Source organism: Rhipicephalus microplus, chromosome 3, assembly GCF_043290135.1.
Source record: "Rhipicephalus microplus isolate Deutch F79 chromosome 3, USDA_Rmic, whole genome shotgun sequence".
Lineage (NCBI taxonomy): Eukaryota > Metazoa > Arthropoda > Arachnida > Ixodida > Ixodidae > Rhipicephalus > Rhipicephalus microplus.
Genome location: NC_134702.1, coordinates 229,534,276 through 229,550,169, shown reverse-complemented (window position 1 = coordinate 229,550,169; position 15,894 = coordinate 229,534,276). Strand labels below are relative to the sequence as shown.

The following is a 15,894-nucleotide window of genomic DNA, read 5'->3' as shown; positions in this document are numbered from 1 at the left end:
TGTGGAAACTATCGAAAACGGTTGTGTTTCCCATTGACCCCTCTCCGCCTCGGTAGCGCAGTGGGCAGCGCGTCAGTCTCATAATGTGAAGGTCGTGAGTTCAAACCTCACCAGGGGCAAAGGTGGTGCCGTTTTTTGTTTGCTAATGAGAGTTTAATTAGGTCGTGAGGTGTGCGCTGTCTGGAGCAGTAATGAATGACTGTTGCTTGGTTTTCTTATTTTTTCGACCTTCAATTTGTGGGAACTAATGACACCGGTTGCGTCTCCCAGTTACCGCTGTCTGCCTCGGTAGCGCAGTAGGCAGTGCGTCAGTCTCATAATCTGAAGGTCGTGAGTTAATCCTAACCCGGGGCAAAGGCGGTGCAGTTTTTTTGTTTGCTTATAAGAGTTTAAATAAGTCGTGAAGGGTGCGCTGTCTGCAGCAGTAATGAATGACTGTTGCTGAGTTTTCTTACTTTTTCGACCTTTAACTTGTGGGAACTATTGATACCGGTTGTGTTTCCCAGTGACACCTGTCCGCCTCGGTAGTGCAGTAGATAGCGCGTCAGTCTCATATACTGAAGGTCGTGAGGTCAATCCTCACCCGAGGCAAAGGCGGTGCAGTTTTTTTGTTTGCTTATGAGAGTTTAATTAGGTCGTGAGGGGTGCGCTGTCGGGAGCAGTAATGAATGACTGTTGCTTGGTTTTCTTACTTTTTCGACCTTTAATTTGTGGGAACTAATGATCCTGGTTGCGTTTCCCAGTGACACCTGTCCGCCTCGGTAGCGCAGTAGGTATCGCGCAAGTCTCATAACCTGAAGGTCGTGAGTTCAATCCTCACCCGAGGCAAAGGCGGTGCAGTTTTTTTGTTTGCTTATGAGAGTTTAATTAGGTCGTGAGGGGTGCGCTGTCGGGAGCAGTAATGAATGACTGTTGCTCGGTTTTCTTAATTTTTCGACCTTTAATTTGTGGGAACTAATGATCCTGGTTGCGTTTCCCAGTGACACCTGTCCGCCTCGATAGTGCAGTAGGCAGCACGTCAGTGTCAAAATCTGAAGGTCGCGAGTTCAATCCTCACCCGGGGCAAAAGCGGTGCAGATGTTTTGTTTGCTAATGAGAGTTTAATTAGGTCGTGAGGGGTGCGCTGTCTGGAGCAGTAATGAATGACTGTTGCTCGGTTTTCTTACCTTTTCGACCTTACACTTCTGGGAACTAATGATACCGGTTGCGTTTCCCAGTGACACCTGTCCGCCTCGGTAGCGCAGTAGGCAGCGCATCAGTCTCATAATCTGAAGGTCGTGAGTTCAATCCTAACCTGGGGCAAAGGCGGTGCAGTTTTTTTGTTTGCTTATGATAGATTAATTAGGTCGTGAGGGGTGCGCTGTCTGGAACAGTAATGAATGACTGTTGCTCGGTTTTCTTAGTTTTTCGGCCTTTAAATTGTGGGAACTAATGATCCCGGTTGCGTTTTTCAGTGACACCTGTCCGCCTAGATAGCGCAGTAGGCAGCGTGTCAGTGTCATAATCTGAAGGTCGTGAGTTCAATCCTCACCCGGGGCAAAGGCGGTGCAGTTTTTTTGTTTGCTTATGATAGTTTAATTAGGTCGCGAGGGGTGGGCTGTCTGGAGCAGTAATGAATGACTGTTGCTCGGTTTTCCTTCTTTTTCGGCCTTTAGTTTGTGGGAACTAATGATCCCGGTTGCGTTTTCTAGTGACACCTGTCCGCCTAGATAGCGCAGTAGGCAGCGCGTCAGTCTCATAATCTGAAGGTCGTGAGTTCAATCCACACCCGGGGCAAAGAAGGTACAGATTTTTTGTTTGCTTGTGAGAGTTTAATTAGGTCGTTAGGGGTGCGCTGTGTGGAGCAGTAATGAATGACTGTTGCTCGGTTTTCTTATTTTTTCGACCTTGAATTTGTGGGAACTATCGATACCGGTTGTGTTTCCCAGTGACATCTGTCCACCTTGGTAGCGCAGTAGGTAGCGCGTCAGTCTCATATACTGAAGGTCGTGAGTTCAATCTTCACCCGGGGAAGTTGGAGCAGATTTTTTGTTTGCTTATGAGAGTTTAATTGGGTCGTGAGGGTTGCGCCGTCTGGAGCAGTAATGATTGACTGTTCTCGGTTTTCTTACTTTTTTGACCTTTAATTTGTGGGAACTAATGATCCCGGTTGCGTTTCCCATTGACCCCTCTCCGCCTCGGTAGCGCAGTGGGCAGCGCGTCAGTCTCATAAAGTCTCATAATGTGAAAGTCGTGAGTTCAAACCTCACCAGGGGCAAAGGTGGTGCAGTTTTTTGTTTGCTAATGAGAGTTTAATTAGGTCGTGAGGGGTGCGCTGTCTGGAACAGTAATGAATGACTGTTGCTTGTTTTCTTATTTTTTCGACCTTCAATTTGTGGGAACTAATGACACCGGTTGCGTCTCCCAGTTACCGCTGTCTGCCTCGGTAGCGCAGTAGGCAGCGCGTCAGTCTCATAATCTGAAGGTCGTGAGTTCAATCCTAACCCGGGGCAAAGGCGGTGCAGTTTTTTTGTTTGCTTATGAGAGTTTAATTAGGTCGTGAGGGGTGCGCTGTCTGGAGCAGTAATGAATGTCTGTTGCTGAGTTTTCTTACTTTTTTGACCTTTAACTAGTGGGAACTATTGATACCGGTTGGGTTTCCCAGTGACACCTGTCCGCCTCGATAGTGCAGTAGGTAGCGCGTCAGTCTCATATACTGAAGGTCGTGAGTTCAATCCTCACCCGTGGCAAAGGTGGTGCCGTTTTCTTGTTTACTTATGAGAGTTTATTTAGGTCGTGAGGGGTGCGGTGTCTTGAGCAGTAATGAATGACTGTTGCTCGGTTTTCTTACCTTTTCGAACTTACACTTCTGGGAACTAATGATACCGGTTGCGTTTCCCAGTGACACCTGTCCGCCTCGGTGGCGCAGTAGGCAGAGCATCAGTCTTACAATCTGAAGGTCGTGAGTTCAACCCTTACCCGGGGCAAAGTTGGTGCAGTTTCTTTGTTTGCTTCTGAGAGTTTAATTTGGTCGTGAGGGGTGCGCTGTCTGGAGCAGTATTGAATGACTGTTGCTCAGTTTTCTTACTTTTTCGACCTTTTTTTGTGGGGACTAATGATTCCGGTTGAGTTTCCCAGTGACACCTGTCTGCTTCGATAGCGCAGTAGGCAGAGCATCAGTCTTACAATCTGAAGGTCGTGAGTTCAACCCTCACCCGGGGCAAAGTTGGTGCAGTTTCTTTGTTTGCTTCTGAGAGTTTAATTAGGTCGTTAGGGGTGCGCTGTGTGGAGCAGTAATGAATGACTGTTGCTCGGTTTTCTTATTTTTTCGACCTTGAATTTGTGGGAACTATCGATACCGGTTGTGTTTCCCAGTGACATCTGTCCGCCTTGGTAGCGCAGTAGGTAGCGCCTCAGTCTCATATACTGAAGGTCGTGAGTTCAATCTTCACCCGGGGAAGTTGGAGCATATTTTTTGTTTGCTTATGAGAGTTTAATTGGGTCGTGAGGGTTGCGCCGTCTTGAGCAGTAATGATTGACTGTTCTCGGTTTTCTTACTTTTTTGACCTTTAATTTGTGGGAACTAATGATCCTGGTTGCGTTTCCCAGTGACACCTGTCCGCCTCGATAGTGCAGTAGGCAGCACGTCAGTGTCAAAATCTGAAGGTCGCGAGTTCAATCCTCACCCGGGGCAAAAGCGGTGCAGATGTTTTGTTTGCTAATGAGAGTTTAATTAGGTCGTGAGGGGTGCGCTGTCTGGAGCAGTAATGATTGACTGTTCTCGGTTTTCTTACTTTTTTGACCTTTAATTTGTGGGAACTAATGATCCCGGTTGCGTTTCCCAGTGACAACTGTCCGCCTCGGTAGCGCAGTAGGCAGCGCGGCCGTCTCATAATCTGAAGGTCGTGAGTTCGAACCTCACCCGGGGCAAAGAGGTGCAGTTTTTTGTTTGCTTATGAAAGAATAATAAGGTAATGAGGGGTGCACTGTCTGGAGCAGTAATGAATGACTATTGCTCGGTTTTCTTATTTTTTCCACCTTTAATTTGTGGAAACTATCGAAAATGGTTGTGTTTCCCAGTGACCCCTCTCCGCCTCGGTAGCGCAGTGGGCAGCGCGTCAGTCTCATAATTTGAAGGTCGTGAGTTCAAGCCTCACCAGGGGCAAAGGTGGTGCAGTTTCTTGTTTGCTAATGAGAGTTTAATTAGGTCGTGAGGTGTGCGCTGTCTGGAGCAGTAATGAATGACTGTTGCTTGGTTTTCTTATTTTTTCGACCTTCAATTTGTGGGAACTAATGACACCGGTTGCGTCTCCCAGTTACCGCTGTCTGCCCCGGTAGCGCAGTAGGCAGTGCGTCAGTCTCATAATCTGAAGGTCGTGAGTTAATCCTAACCCGGGGCAAAGGCGGTGCAGTTTTTTTGTTTGCTTATGAGAGTTTAAATAAGTCGTGAAGGGTGCGCTGTCTGCAGCAGAAATGAATGACTGTTGCTGAGTTTTCTTACTTTTCCGACCTTTAACTTGTGGGAACTATTGATACCGGTTGTGTTTCCCAGTGACACCTGTCCGCCTCGGTAGTGCAGTAGATAACGCGTCAGTCTCATATACTGAAGGTCGTGAGGTCAATCCTCACCCGTGGCAAAGGTGGTGCCGTTTTCTTGTTTACTTATGAGAGTTTATTTAGGTCGTGAGGGGTGCGCTGTCTGGAACAGTAATGAATGACTGTTGCTCGGTTTTCTTAGTTTTTCGGCCTTTAAATTGTGGGAACTAATGATCCCGGTTGCGTTTTCCAGTGACACCTGTCCGCCTAGATAGCGCAGTAGGCAGCGTGTCAGTGTCATAATCGGAAGGTCGTGAGTTCAATCCTCACCCGGGGCAAAGGCGGTGCAGTTTTTTTGTTTGCTTATGATAGTTTAATTAGGTCGCGAGGGGTTTGCTGTCTGGAGCAGTAATGAATGACTGTTGCTCGGTTTTCTTACTTTTTCGGCCTTTAGTTTGTGGGAACTAAGGATCCCGGTTGCGTTTTCTAGTGACACCTGTCCGCCTAGATAGCGCAGTAGGCAGCGCGTCAGTCTCATAATCTGAAGGTCGTGAGTTCAATCCACACCCGGGGCAAAGAAGGTACAGATTTTTTGTTTGCTTGTGAGAGTCTAATTAGGTCGTTAGGGGTGCGCTGTGTGGAGCAGTAATGAATGACTGTTGCTCGGTTTTCTTATTTTTTCGACCTTGAATTTGTGGGAACTATCGATACCGGTTGTGTTTCCCAGTGACATCTGTCCGCCTTGGTAGCGCAGTAGGTAGCGCCTCAGTCTCATATACTGAAGGTCGTGAGTTCAATCTTCACCCGGGGAAGTTGGAGCATATTTTTTGTTTGCTTATGAGAGTTTAATTGGGTCGTGAGGGTTGCGCCGTCTTGAGCAGTAATGATTGACTGTTCTCGGTTTTCTTACTTTTTTGACCTTTAATTTGTGGGAACTAATGATCCTGGTTGCGTTTCCCAGTGACACCTGTCCGCCTCGATAGTGCAGTAGGCAGCACGTCAGTGTCAAAATCTGAAGGTCGCGAGTTCAATCCTCACCCGGGGCAAAAGCGGTGCAGATGTTTTGTTTGCTAATGAGAGTTTAATTAGGTCGTGAGGGGTGCGCTGCCTGGAGCAGTAATGAATGACTGTTGCTTGGTTTTCTTATTTTTTCGACCTTCAATTTGTGGGAACTAATGACACCGGTTGCGTCTCCCAGTTACCGCTATCTGCCTCGGTAGCGCAGTAGGCAGCGCGTCAGTCTCATAATCTGAAGGTCGTGAGTTCAATCCTAACCCAGGGCAAAGGCGGTGCAGTTTTTTTGTTTGCTTATGAGAGTTTAATTAGGTCGTGAGGGGTGCGCTGTCTGGAGCAGTAATGAATGACTGTTGCTCGGTTTTCTTACCTTTTCGACCTTACACTTCTGGGAACTAATGATACCGGTTGCGTTTCCCAGTGACACCTGTCCGCCTCGGTAGCGCAGTAGGCAGCGCGTCAGTCTCATAATCTGAAGGTCGTGAGTTAAATCCTAACCTGGGGCAAAGGAGGTACAGATTTTTTGTTTGCTTGTGAGAGTTTAATTAGGCCGTTAGGGGTGCGCTGTGTGGAGCAGTAATGAATGGCTGTTGCTCAGTTTTCCTACTTTTTCGACTTATAATTTGTGGGAACTAATGATACCGGTTGCGTTTCCTAGTGACCCCCGTCTGCCTCGGTAGCGCAGTAGGCAGCGCGTCAGTCTCATAATCTGAAGGTCGTGAGTTCAATCCTAACCCGCGGCAAAGGCGGTGCAGTTTTTTTGTTTGCTTATGATAGTTTAATTAGGTCGTGAGGGGTGCGCTGTCTGGAGCCGTAATGAATGACTGTTGCTCGGTTTTCTTAGTTTTTCGGCCTTTAATTTGTGGGAACTAATGATCCCGGTTGCGTTTTCCAGTGACACCTGTCCGCCTAGATAGCGCAGTAGGCAGCGTGTCAGTGTCATAATCTGAAGGTCCTGAGTTCAGTCCTCACCCGGGGCAAAGGCGGTGCAGTTTTTTTGTTTGCTTATGATAGTTTAATTAGGTCGTGAGGTGTGCGCTGTGTGGAGCAGTAATGAATGACTGTTGCTCGGTGTTCTTGTTTTTTCGACCTTGAATTTGTGGGAACTATCGATACAGGTTGTGTTTCCCAGTGACATCTGACCGCCTTGGTAGCGAAGTAGGTAGCGCGTGAGTCTCATATACTGAAGGTCGTGAGTTCAATCTTCACCCGGGGAAGTTGGAGCAGATTTTTTGTTTGCTTATGAGAGTTTCATTGGGTCGTGAGGGTTGCGCTGTCTGGAGCAGTAATGATTGACTGTTCTCGGTTTTCTTACTTTTTTGACCTTTAATTTGTGGGAACTAATGATCCCGGTTGCGTTTCCCAGTGACAACTGTCCGCCTCGGTAGCGCGGTAGGCAGCGCGTCCGTCTCATAATCTGAAGGTCGTGAGTTCGAACCTCACCCGGTGCAAAGAGGTGCAGTTTTTTGTTTGCTTATGAAAGAATAATTAGGTCATGAGGGGTGCACTGTCTGGAGCAGTAATGAATGACTATTGCTCGGTTTTCTTATTTTTTCCACCTTTAATTTGTGGAAACTATCGAAAACGGTTGTGTTTCCCATTGACCCCTCTCCGCCTCGGTAGCGCAGTGGGCAGCGCGTCAGTCTCATAATGTGAAGGTCGTGAGTTCAAACCTCACCAGGGGCAAAGGTGGTGCCGTTTTTTGTTTGCTAATGAGAGTTTAATTAGGTCGTGAGGTGTGCGCTGTCTGGAGCAGTAATGAATGACTGTTGCTTGGTTTTCTTATTTTTTCGACCTTCAATTTGTGGGAACTAATGACACCGGTTGCGTCTCCCAGTTACCGCTGTCTGCCTCGGTAGCGCAGTAGGCAGTGCGTCAGTCTCATAATCTGAAGGTCGTGAGTTAATCCTAACCCGGGGCAAAGGCGGTGCAGTTTTTTTGTTTGCTTATAAGAGTTTAAATAAGTCGTGAAGGGTGCGCTGTCTGCAGCAGTAATGAATGACTGTTGCTGAGTTTTCTTACTTTTTCGACCTTTAACTTGTGGGAACTATTGATACCGGTTGTGTTTCCCAGTGACACCTGTCCGCCTCGGTAGTGCAGTAGATAGCGCGTCAGTCTCATATACTGAAGGTCGTGAGGTCAATCCTCACCCGAGGCAAAGGCGGTGCAGTTTTTTTGTTTGCTTATGAGAGTTTAATTAGGTCGTGAGGGGTGCGCTGTCGGGAGCAGTAATGAATGACTGTTGCTTGGTTTTCTTACTTTTTCGACCTTTAATTTGTGGGAACTAATGATCCTGGTTGCGTTTCCCAGTGACACCTGTCCGCCTCGGTAGCGCAGTAGGTATCGCGCAAGTCTCATAACCTGAAGGTCGTGAGTTCAATCCTCACCCGAGGCAAAGGCGGTGCAGTTTTTTTGTTTGCTTATGAGAGTTTAATTAGGTCGTGAGGGGTGCGCTGTCGGGAGCAGTAATGAATGACTGTTGCTCGGTTTTCTTAATTTTTCGACCTTTAATTTGTGGGAACTAATGATCCTGGTTGCGTTTCCCAGTGACACCTGTCCGCCTCGATAGTGCAGTAGGCAGCACGTCAGTGTCAAAATCTGAAGGTCGCGAGTTCAATCCTCACCCGGGGCAAAAGCGGTGCAGATGTTTTGTTTGCTAATGAGAGTTTAATTAGGTCGTGAGGGGTGCGCTGTCTGGAGCAGTAATGAATGACTGTTGCTCGGTTTTCTTACCTTTTCGACCTTACACTTCTGGGAACTAATGATACCGGTTGCGTTTCCCAGTGACACCTGTCCGCCTCGGTAGCGCAGTAGGCAGCGCATCAGTCTCATAATCTGAAGGTCGTGAGTTCAATCCTAACCTGGGGCAAAGGCGGTGCAGTTTTTTTGTTTGCTTATGATAGATTAATTAGGTCGTGAGGGGTGCGCTGTCTGGAACAGTAATGAATGACTGTTGCTCGGTTTTCTTAGTTTTTCGGCCTTTAAATTGTGGGAACTAATGATCCCGGTTGCGTTTTTCAGTGACACCTGTCCGCCTAGATAGCGCAGTAGGCAGCGTGTCAGTGTCATAATCTGAAGGTCGTGAGTTCAATCCTCACCCGGGGCAAAGGCGGTGCAGTTTTTTTGTTTGCTTATGATAGTTTAATTAGGTCGCGAGGGGTGGGCTGTCTGGAGCAGTAATGAATGACTGTTGCTCGGTTTTCCTTCTTTTTCGGCCTTTAGTTTGTGGGAACTAATGATCCCGGTTGCGTTTTCTAGTGACACCTGTCCGCCTAGATAGCGCAGTAGGCAGCGCGTCAGTCTCATAATCTGAAGGTCGTGAGTTCAATCCACACCCGGGGCAAAGAAGGTACAGATTTTTTGTTTGCTTGTGAGAGTTTAATTAGGTCGTTAGGGGTGCGCTGTGTGGAGCAGTAATGAATGACTGTTGCTCGGTTTTCTTATTTTTTCGACCTTGAATTTGTGGGAACTATCGATACCGGTTGTGTTTCCCAGTGACATCTGTCCACCTTGGTAGCGCAGTAGGTAGCGCGTCAGTCTCATATACTGAAGGTCGTGAGTTCAATCTTCACCCGGGGAAGTTGGAGCAGATTTTTTGTTTGCTTATGAGAGTTTAATTGGGTCGTGAGGGTTGCGCCGTCTGGAGCAGTAATGATTGACTGTTCTCGGTTTTCTTACTTTTTTGACCTTTAATTTGTGGGAACTAATGATCCCGGTTGCGTTTCCCATTGACCCCTCTCCGCCTCGGTAGCGCAGTGGGCAGCGCGTCAGTCTCATAAAGTCTCATAATGTGAAAGTCGTGAGTTCAAACCTCACCAGGGGCAAAGGTGGTGCAGTTTTTTGTTTGCTAATGAGAGTTTAATTAGGTCGTGAGGGGTGCGCTGTCTGGAACAGTAATGAATGACTGTTGCTTGTTTTCTTATTTTTTCGACCTTCAATTTGTGGGAACTAATGACACCGGTTGCGTCTCCCAGTTACCGCTGTCTGCCTCGGTAGCGCAGTAGGCAGCGCGTCAGTCTCATAATCTGAAGGTCGTGAGTTCAATCCTAACCCGGGGCAAAGGCGGTGCAGTTTTTTTGTTTGCTTATGAGAGTTTAATTAGGTCGTGAGGGGTGCGCTGTCTGGAGCAGTAATGAATGTCTGTTGCTGAGTTTTCTTACTTTTTTGACCTTTAACTAGTGGGAACTATTGATACCGGTTGGGTTTCCCAGTGACACCTGTCCGCCTCGATAGTGCAGTAGGTAGCGCGTCAGTCTCATATACTGAAGGTCGTGAGTTCAATCCTCACCCGTGGCAAAGGTGGTGCCGTTTTCTTGTTTACTTATGAGAGTTTATTTAGGTCGTGAGGGGTGCGGTGTCTTGAGCAGTAATGAATGACTGTTGCTCGGTTTTCTTACCTTTTCGAACTTACACTTCTGGGAACTAATGATACCGGTTGCGTTTCCCAGTGACACCTGTCCGCCTCGGTGGCGCAGTAGGCAGAGCATCAGTCTTACAATCTGAAGGTCGTGAGTTCAACCCTTACCCGGGGCAAAGTTGGTGCAGTTTCTTTGTTTGCTTCTGAGAGTTTAATTTGGTCGTGAGGGGTGCGCTGTCTGGAGCAGTATTGAATGACTGTTGCTCAGTTTTCTTACTTTTTCGACCTTTTTTTGTGGGGACTAATGATTCCGGTTGAGTTTCCCAGTGACACCTGTCTGCTTCGATAGCGCAGTAGGCAGAGCATCAGTCTTACAATCTGAAGGTCGTGAGTTCAACCCTCACCCGGGGCAAAGTTGGTGCAGTTTCTTTGTTTGCTTCTGAGAGTTTAATTAGGTCGTGAGGGGTGAGCTGTGTGGAGCAGTAGTGATTGGCTGTTGCTCAGTTTTCTTACTTTTTCGACTTATAATTTGTAGGAACTAATGATACCGGTTGCGTTTCCCAGTGACCCCCGTCTGCCTCGGTAGCGCAGTAGGCCGTGCGTCAGTCTCATAATCTGAAGGTCGTGAGTTCAATCCTAACCCGGGGCGAAGGCGGTGCAGTTTTTTGTTTGCTTTGATAGTTTAATTAGGTCGTGAGGGGTGCGCTGTCTGGAGCAGTAATAAATGACTGTTGCTTGGTTTTCTTATTTTTTCTCCCTTCAATTTGTGGGAACTAATGACACCGGTTGCGTCTCCCAGTTACTGCTGTCTGCCTCGGTAGCGCAGTAGGCAGCGCGTCAGTCTCATAATCTGAAGGTCGTTAGTTCAATCCTAACCCCGAGGCAAAGGCGGTGCAGTTTTTTGTTTGCTTATGAGAGTTTAATTAGGTCGTGAGGGGTGCGCTGTCTGGAGCAGTAATGAACGACTGTTGCTCAGTTTTCTTACTTTTTCGACCTTTTTTTGTGGGAACTAATGATCCCGGTTGCGTTTGCCAGTGACACCTGTCCGCCTCGATAGCGCAGTAGGCAGCGCGTCAGTCTCATAATCTGAAGGTCGTGAGTTCAATCCACAACCGGGACAAAGGAGGTACAGCTTTTTTGTTTGCTTGTGAGAGTTTAATTAGGTCGTTAGGGGTGAGCTGTGTGGAGCAGTAATGAATGGCTGTTGCTCAGTTTTCTTACTTTTTCGACTTATAATTTGTAGGAACTAATGATACCGGTTGCGTTTCCCAGTGACCCCCCGTCTGCCTCGGTAGCGCAGTAGGCAGTGCGTCAGTCTCATAATCTGAAGGTCGTGAGTTCAATCCTAACCCGGGGCGAAGGCGGTGCAGTTTTTTTGTTTGCTTTGATAGTTTAATTAGGTCGTGAGGGGTGCGCTGTCTGGAGCAGTAATGAATGACTGTTGCTTGGTTTTCTTCCTTTTTCGACCTTTCATTTGCGGGAACTAATGATCCCGGTTGCGTTTCCCAGTGACACCTGTCCGCCTCGATAGCGCAGTAGGCAGCGCGTCAGTCTCATAATCTGAAGGTCGCGAGTTCAATACACAACCGGGGCAAAGGAGGTACAGATTTTTTGTTTGCTTGTGAGAGTTTAATTAGGTCGTTAGGGGTACGCTGTGTGGAGCAGTAATGAATGACTGTTGCTCGGTTTTATTATTTTTTCGACCTTTTTTTTGGGAACTATCGATACCGGTTGTGTTTCCTAGTGACATCTGTCCGCCTCGGTAGCGCAGTAGGTAGCGCGTCAGTCTCATATACTGGAGGTCGTTAGTTCAATCTTCACCCGGGGCAAAGTTGGAGCAGAATTTTTGTTTGCTTAGGAGAGTTTATTTGGGTCGTGAGGGTTGCGCTGTCTGGAGCAGTAATGAATGACTGTTCTCGGTTTTCTTACTTTTTCGACCTTTAATTTGTGGGAACTAATGATCCCGGTTGCGTTTCCCGGCGACAACTGTCCGCCTCGGTAGCGCAGTAGGCAGCGCGTCAGTCTCATAATCTGAAGGTCGTGAGTTCGAACCTCACCCGGGGCAAAGCGGTGCAGTTTTTTGTTTGCTTATGAGAGAATAATTAGGTCGTGAGGGGTGCGCTGTCTGGAGCAGTAATGAATGACTGTTGCTTGGTTTTCTTACTTTTTCGACCTTTCATTTGCGGGAACTAATGATACCGGTTGCGTTTCCCAGTGACACCTGTACGCCTCGGTAGCGCAGTAGGCAGTACGTCAGTCTCATAATCTGAAGGTCGTGAGTTCAGTCCTCACCAGGGGCAAAGGTAGTGCAGTTTTTTCTGTGCCTTTGAGAGTTTAATTAGGTCGTGAGGGGTGCGCTGTCTGGAGCAGCAATGAATGACTGTTGCTTGGTTTTCTTACATTTTCGACCTTTATTTTGTGGGAATTAATGATACCGTTTTTTTCCCAGTGACACCTGTCCGCGTCGGTAGCGCGGTAGGCAGAGCGTCAGCCTTAAAATCTGAAGGTCATGAGTTCAATCCTCACCCGGGGCAAAGGTGGTGCAGTTTTTTTGTTTGCTTCTGAGAGTTTAATTAGGTCGTGAGAAGTGCGCTGTCTGGAGCAGTAATGAATGACTGTTGCTCGGTTTTCTTTTTCGAAATTTAATTTGTGGGAACTAATGATACCGGTTGTGTTTCCCAGTGACACCTGTCCGCCTCGGTAGCGCAGTAGGCAGCACGTCAGTCTCATAATCTGAAGGTCGTGAGTTCAATCCTCACCCGTGGCAAAGGTGGTGCCGTTTTCTTGTTTACTTATGATAGTTTATTTAGTCGTGAGGGGTGCGGTGTCTGGAGCAGTAATGAATGACTGTTGCTCGGTTTTCTTACCTTTTCCACCTTACACATCTGAGAACTAATGATACCTGTTGCGTTTCGAATTGACACCTGTCCGCCTCGTAGCGCAGTAGGCCGCACGTCAGTCTCATAATTTGAAGGTCGTGAGTTCAATCCTCACCCGTGGCAAAGGTGGTGCCGTTTTCTTGTTTACTTATGAGAGTTTAATTAGGTCGTGAGGGGTGCGCTGTCGGGAGCAGTAATGAATGACTGTTGCTCGGTTTTCTTACTTTTTCGACCTTCAATTTGTGGGAACTATTGATACCGGTTGTGTTTCCCAGTTACACCTGTCCGCCTCGGTAGCGCAGTAGGCAGCGCGTCAGTCTCATAATCTGAAGGTCGTTAGTTCAATCCTAACCCCGTGGCAAAGGCGGTGCAGTTTTTTTGTTTGCTTATGAGAGTTTAATTAGGTCGTGAGGGGTGCGCTGTCTGGAGCAGTAATGAATGACTGTTGCTGAGTTTTCTTACTTTTTCAACCTTTAACTGGTGGGAACTATTGATACCGGTTGTGTTTCCCAGTTACACCTGTCCGCTTCGGTAGTGCAGAAGGTAGCGCGTCAGTCTCATATACTGAAGGTCGTGAGTTCAATCCTCACCCGTGGCAAAGGTGGTGCCGTTTTCTTGTTCACTTATGAGAGTTTATTTAGGTCGTGAGGGGTGCGGTGTCTGGAGCAGTAATGAATTACTGTTGCTCAATTTTCTTACCTTTTCGACCTTACACTTCTGGGAACTAATGATAGCGGTTGCGTTTCCCAGTGACACCTGTCCGCCTCGGTAGCGCAGTTGGTAGCGCGTCAGTCTCATAACCTGAAGGTCGTGAGTTCAATCCTCACCCGAGGCAAAGGTGGTGCAGTTTTTTTTTGCTTATGAGAGTTTAATTAGGTCGTGAGGGGTGCGCTGTCGGGAGCAGTAATGAATGACTGTTGCTCGGTTTTCTTACTTTTTCGACCTTCAATTTGTGGGAACTATTGATACCGGTTGTGTTTCCCAGTTACACCTGTCCGCCTCGGTAGTGCAGTAGGTAGCGCGTCAGTCTCATATACTGAAGGTCGTGAGTTCAATCCTCACCCGTGGCAAAGGTGGGGCCGTTTTCTTGTTTACTTATGAGAGTTTATTTAGGTCGTGAGGGGTGTGGTGTCTGGAGCAGTAATGAATTACTGTTGCTCAATTTTCTTACCTTTTCGACCTTACACTTCTGGGAAATAATGATACCTGTTGCGTTTCGAATTGACACCTGTCCGCCTCGGTAGCGCAGTAGGCCGCACGTCAGTCTCATAATTTGAAGGTCGTGAGTTCCATCCTCACCCGTGGCAAAGGTGGTGCCATTTTCTTGTTTACTTATGAGAGTTTAATTAGGTCGTGAGGGGTGCGCTGTCTGGAGCAGTAATGAATGACTGTTGCTTGGTTTTCTTATTTTTCCGACCTTCAATTTGTGGGAACTAATGACACCGGTTGCGTCTCCCAGTTACCGCTGTCTGCCTCGGTAGCGCAGTAGGCAGCGCGTCAGTCTCATAATCTGAAGGTCGTTAGTTCAATCCTAACCCCGTGGCAAAGGCGGTGCAGTTTTTTTGTTTTCTTATGAGAGTTTATTTAGGTCGTGAGGGGTGCGGTGTCTGGAGCAGTAATGAATTACTGTTGCTCAATTTTCTTACCTTTTCGACCTTACACTTCTGGAAACTAATGATAGCGGTTGCGTTTCCCAGTGACACCTGTCCGCCTCGGTAGCGCAGTAGGTAGCGCGTCAGTCTCATAACCTGAAGGTCGTGAGTTCAATCCTCACCCGAGGCAAAGGTGGTGCAGTTTTTTTGTTTGCTTATGAGAGTTTAATTAGGTCGTGAGGGGTGCGCTGTCTGGAGCAGTAATGAATGACTGTTGCTGAGTTTTCTTACTTTTTCGACCTTTAACTTGTGGGAACTATTGATACCGGTTGTGTTTCCCAGTGACACCTGTACGCCTCGGTAGTGCAGTAGGTAGCGCGTCAGTCTCATATACTGAAGGTCGTGAGTTCAATCCTCACCCATGGCAAAGGTGGTGCCGTTTTCTTGTTTACTTATGAGAGTTTATTTAGGTCGTGAGGGGTGCGGTGTCTGGAGCAGTAATGAATGACTGTTGCTCGGTTTTCTTACTTTTTCGACCTTACACTTCTGGGAACTATTGATACTGGTTGCGTTTCCCAGTGACACCTGTCCGCCTCGATAGCGCAGTAGGCAGCGCGTCAGTGTCAAAATCTGAAGGTCGCGAGTTCAATCCTCACCCGGGGCAAAAGCGGTGCAGATGTTTTGATTGCTTATGAGAGTTTAATTAGGTCATGAGGGGTGCACTGTCTGGAGCAGTAATAAATGACTGTTGCTCGGTTTTCCTATTTTTTCCACCTTTAATTTGTGGAAACTATCGATAACGGTTGTGTTTTCCAGGGACCCCTGTCCGCCTCGGTAGCGCAGTAGGCAACGCGCGTCAGTCTTATAATGTGAAGGTCGTGAGTTCAAACCTCACCAGGGGCAAAGGTGGTGCAGTTTTTTGTTTGCCAATGAGAGTTTAATTAGGTCGTGAGGGGTGCGCTGTCTGGAGCAAATATGAATGACTGCTGCTTGGTTTTCTTATATTTTCGACCTTCAATTTGTGGGAACTAATGACACCGGTTGCGTCTCCCAGTTACCGCTGTCTGCCTCGGTAGCGCAGTACGCAGCGCGTCAGTCTCACAATCTGAAGGTCGTGAGTTCAATCCTAACTCGGGGCAAAGGCGGTGCAGTTTTTTTGTTTGCTTATGAGAGTTTAATTAGGTCGTGAGGGGTGCGCTGTCTGGAGCAGTAATGAGTGACTGTTGCTTGGTTTTCTTATTTTTTCGACCTTCACTTGTGGGAACTAATGACACCGGTTGCGTCTCTAGTTACCGCTGACTGCCTCGGTAGCGCAGTAGGCAGCGCGTCAGTCTCATAATCTGAAGGTCGTTAGTTCAATCCTAACCCGGGGCAAAGGCGGTGCAGTTTTTTTGTTTGCTTGTGAGAGTTTAATTAGGTCGTGAGGGGTGCGCTGTCTGGAGCAGTAATGAATGACTGTTGCTGAGTTTTCTTACTTTTTCGACCTTTAACTTGTGGAAACTATTGATACCGGTTGTGTTTCCCAGTGACACCTGTC

General features: G+C 47.5%; 19 non-coding genes across 19 annotated transcripts; all 19 read left to right on the top strand.

Annotated features, from left to right (window-relative positions):
- Positions 1-992: 992 nt before the first annotated feature.
- TRNAL-CAA (transfer RNA leucine (anticodon CAA)) lies at positions 993-1,065 on the top strand. The gene has a single exon. It is a non-coding gene; the product is annotated as a tRNA-Leu (tRNA).
- A 164-nt stretch (positions 1,066-1,229) lies between these two features.
- TRNAM-CAU (transfer RNA methionine (anticodon CAU)) lies at positions 1,230-1,302 on the top strand. The gene has a single exon. It is a non-coding gene; the product is annotated as a tRNA-Met (tRNA).
- A 1,117-nt stretch (positions 1,303-2,419) lies between these two features.
- Positions 2,420-2,492, top strand: TRNAM-CAU (transfer RNA methionine (anticodon CAU)). Its single transcript has one exon. It is a non-coding gene; the product is annotated as a tRNA-Met (tRNA).
- A 401-nt stretch (positions 2,493-2,893) lies between these two features.
- On the top strand, positions 2,894-2,966 carry TRNAV-UAC (transfer RNA valine (anticodon UAC)). The gene has a single exon. It is a non-coding gene; the product is annotated as a tRNA-Val (tRNA).
- Positions 2,967-3,600: 634 nt separating this feature from the next.
- On the top strand, positions 3,601-3,673 carry TRNAL-CAA (transfer RNA leucine (anticodon CAA)). The gene has a single exon. It is a non-coding gene; the product is annotated as a tRNA-Leu (tRNA).
- Positions 3,674-4,071: 398 nt separating this feature from the next.
- On the top strand, positions 4,072-4,144 carry TRNAM-CAU (transfer RNA methionine (anticodon CAU)). Its single transcript has one exon. It is a non-coding gene; the product is annotated as a tRNA-Met (tRNA).
- A 1,344-nt stretch (positions 4,145-5,488) lies between these two features.
- On the top strand, positions 5,489-5,561 carry TRNAL-CAA (transfer RNA leucine (anticodon CAA)). Its single transcript has one exon. It is a non-coding gene; the product is annotated as a tRNA-Leu (tRNA).
- A 2,527-nt stretch (positions 5,562-8,088) lies between these two features.
- On the top strand, positions 8,089-8,161 carry TRNAL-CAA (transfer RNA leucine (anticodon CAA)). The gene has a single exon. It is a non-coding gene; the product is annotated as a tRNA-Leu (tRNA).
- A 164-nt stretch (positions 8,162-8,325) lies between these two features.
- TRNAM-CAU (transfer RNA methionine (anticodon CAU)) lies at positions 8,326-8,398 on the top strand. Its single transcript has one exon. It is a non-coding gene; the product is annotated as a tRNA-Met (tRNA).
- A 1,117-nt stretch (positions 8,399-9,515) lies between these two features.
- On the top strand, positions 9,516-9,588 carry TRNAM-CAU (transfer RNA methionine (anticodon CAU)). Its single transcript has one exon. It is a non-coding gene; the product is annotated as a tRNA-Met (tRNA).
- Positions 9,589-9,989: 401 nt separating this feature from the next.
- Positions 9,990-10,062, top strand: TRNAV-UAC (transfer RNA valine (anticodon UAC)). The gene has a single exon. It is a non-coding gene; the product is annotated as a tRNA-Val (tRNA).
- Positions 10,063-10,697: 635 nt separating this feature from the next.
- On the top strand, positions 10,698-10,771 carry TRNAM-CAU (transfer RNA methionine (anticodon CAU)). Its single transcript has one exon. It is a non-coding gene; the product is annotated as a tRNA-Met (tRNA).
- A 1,107-nt stretch (positions 10,772-11,878) lies between these two features.
- TRNAM-CAU (transfer RNA methionine (anticodon CAU)) lies at positions 11,879-11,951 on the top strand. Its single transcript has one exon. It is a non-coding gene; the product is annotated as a tRNA-Met (tRNA).
- A 1,576-nt stretch (positions 11,952-13,527) lies between these two features.
- TRNAM-CAU (transfer RNA methionine (anticodon CAU)) lies at positions 13,528-13,600 on the top strand. Its single transcript has one exon. It is a non-coding gene; the product is annotated as a tRNA-Met (tRNA).
- A 162-nt stretch (positions 13,601-13,762) lies between these two features.
- On the top strand, positions 13,763-13,835 carry TRNAM-CAU (transfer RNA methionine (anticodon CAU)). Its single transcript has one exon. It is a non-coding gene; the product is annotated as a tRNA-Met (tRNA).
- A 639-nt stretch (positions 13,836-14,474) lies between these two features.
- TRNAM-CAU (transfer RNA methionine (anticodon CAU)) lies at positions 14,475-14,547 on the top strand. Its single transcript has one exon. It is a non-coding gene; the product is annotated as a tRNA-Met (tRNA).
- Positions 14,548-14,948: 401 nt separating this feature from the next.
- TRNAL-CAA (transfer RNA leucine (anticodon CAA)) lies at positions 14,949-15,021 on the top strand. The gene has a single exon. It is a non-coding gene; the product is annotated as a tRNA-Leu (tRNA).
- A 402-nt stretch (positions 15,022-15,423) lies between these two features.
- Positions 15,424-15,496, top strand: TRNAV-CAC (transfer RNA valine (anticodon CAC)). The gene has a single exon. It is a non-coding gene; the product is annotated as a tRNA-Val (tRNA).
- A 162-nt stretch (positions 15,497-15,658) lies between these two features.
- On the top strand, positions 15,659-15,731 carry TRNAM-CAU (transfer RNA methionine (anticodon CAU)). Its single transcript has one exon. It is a non-coding gene; the product is annotated as a tRNA-Met (tRNA).
- Positions 15,732-15,894: the final 163 nt, after the last annotated feature.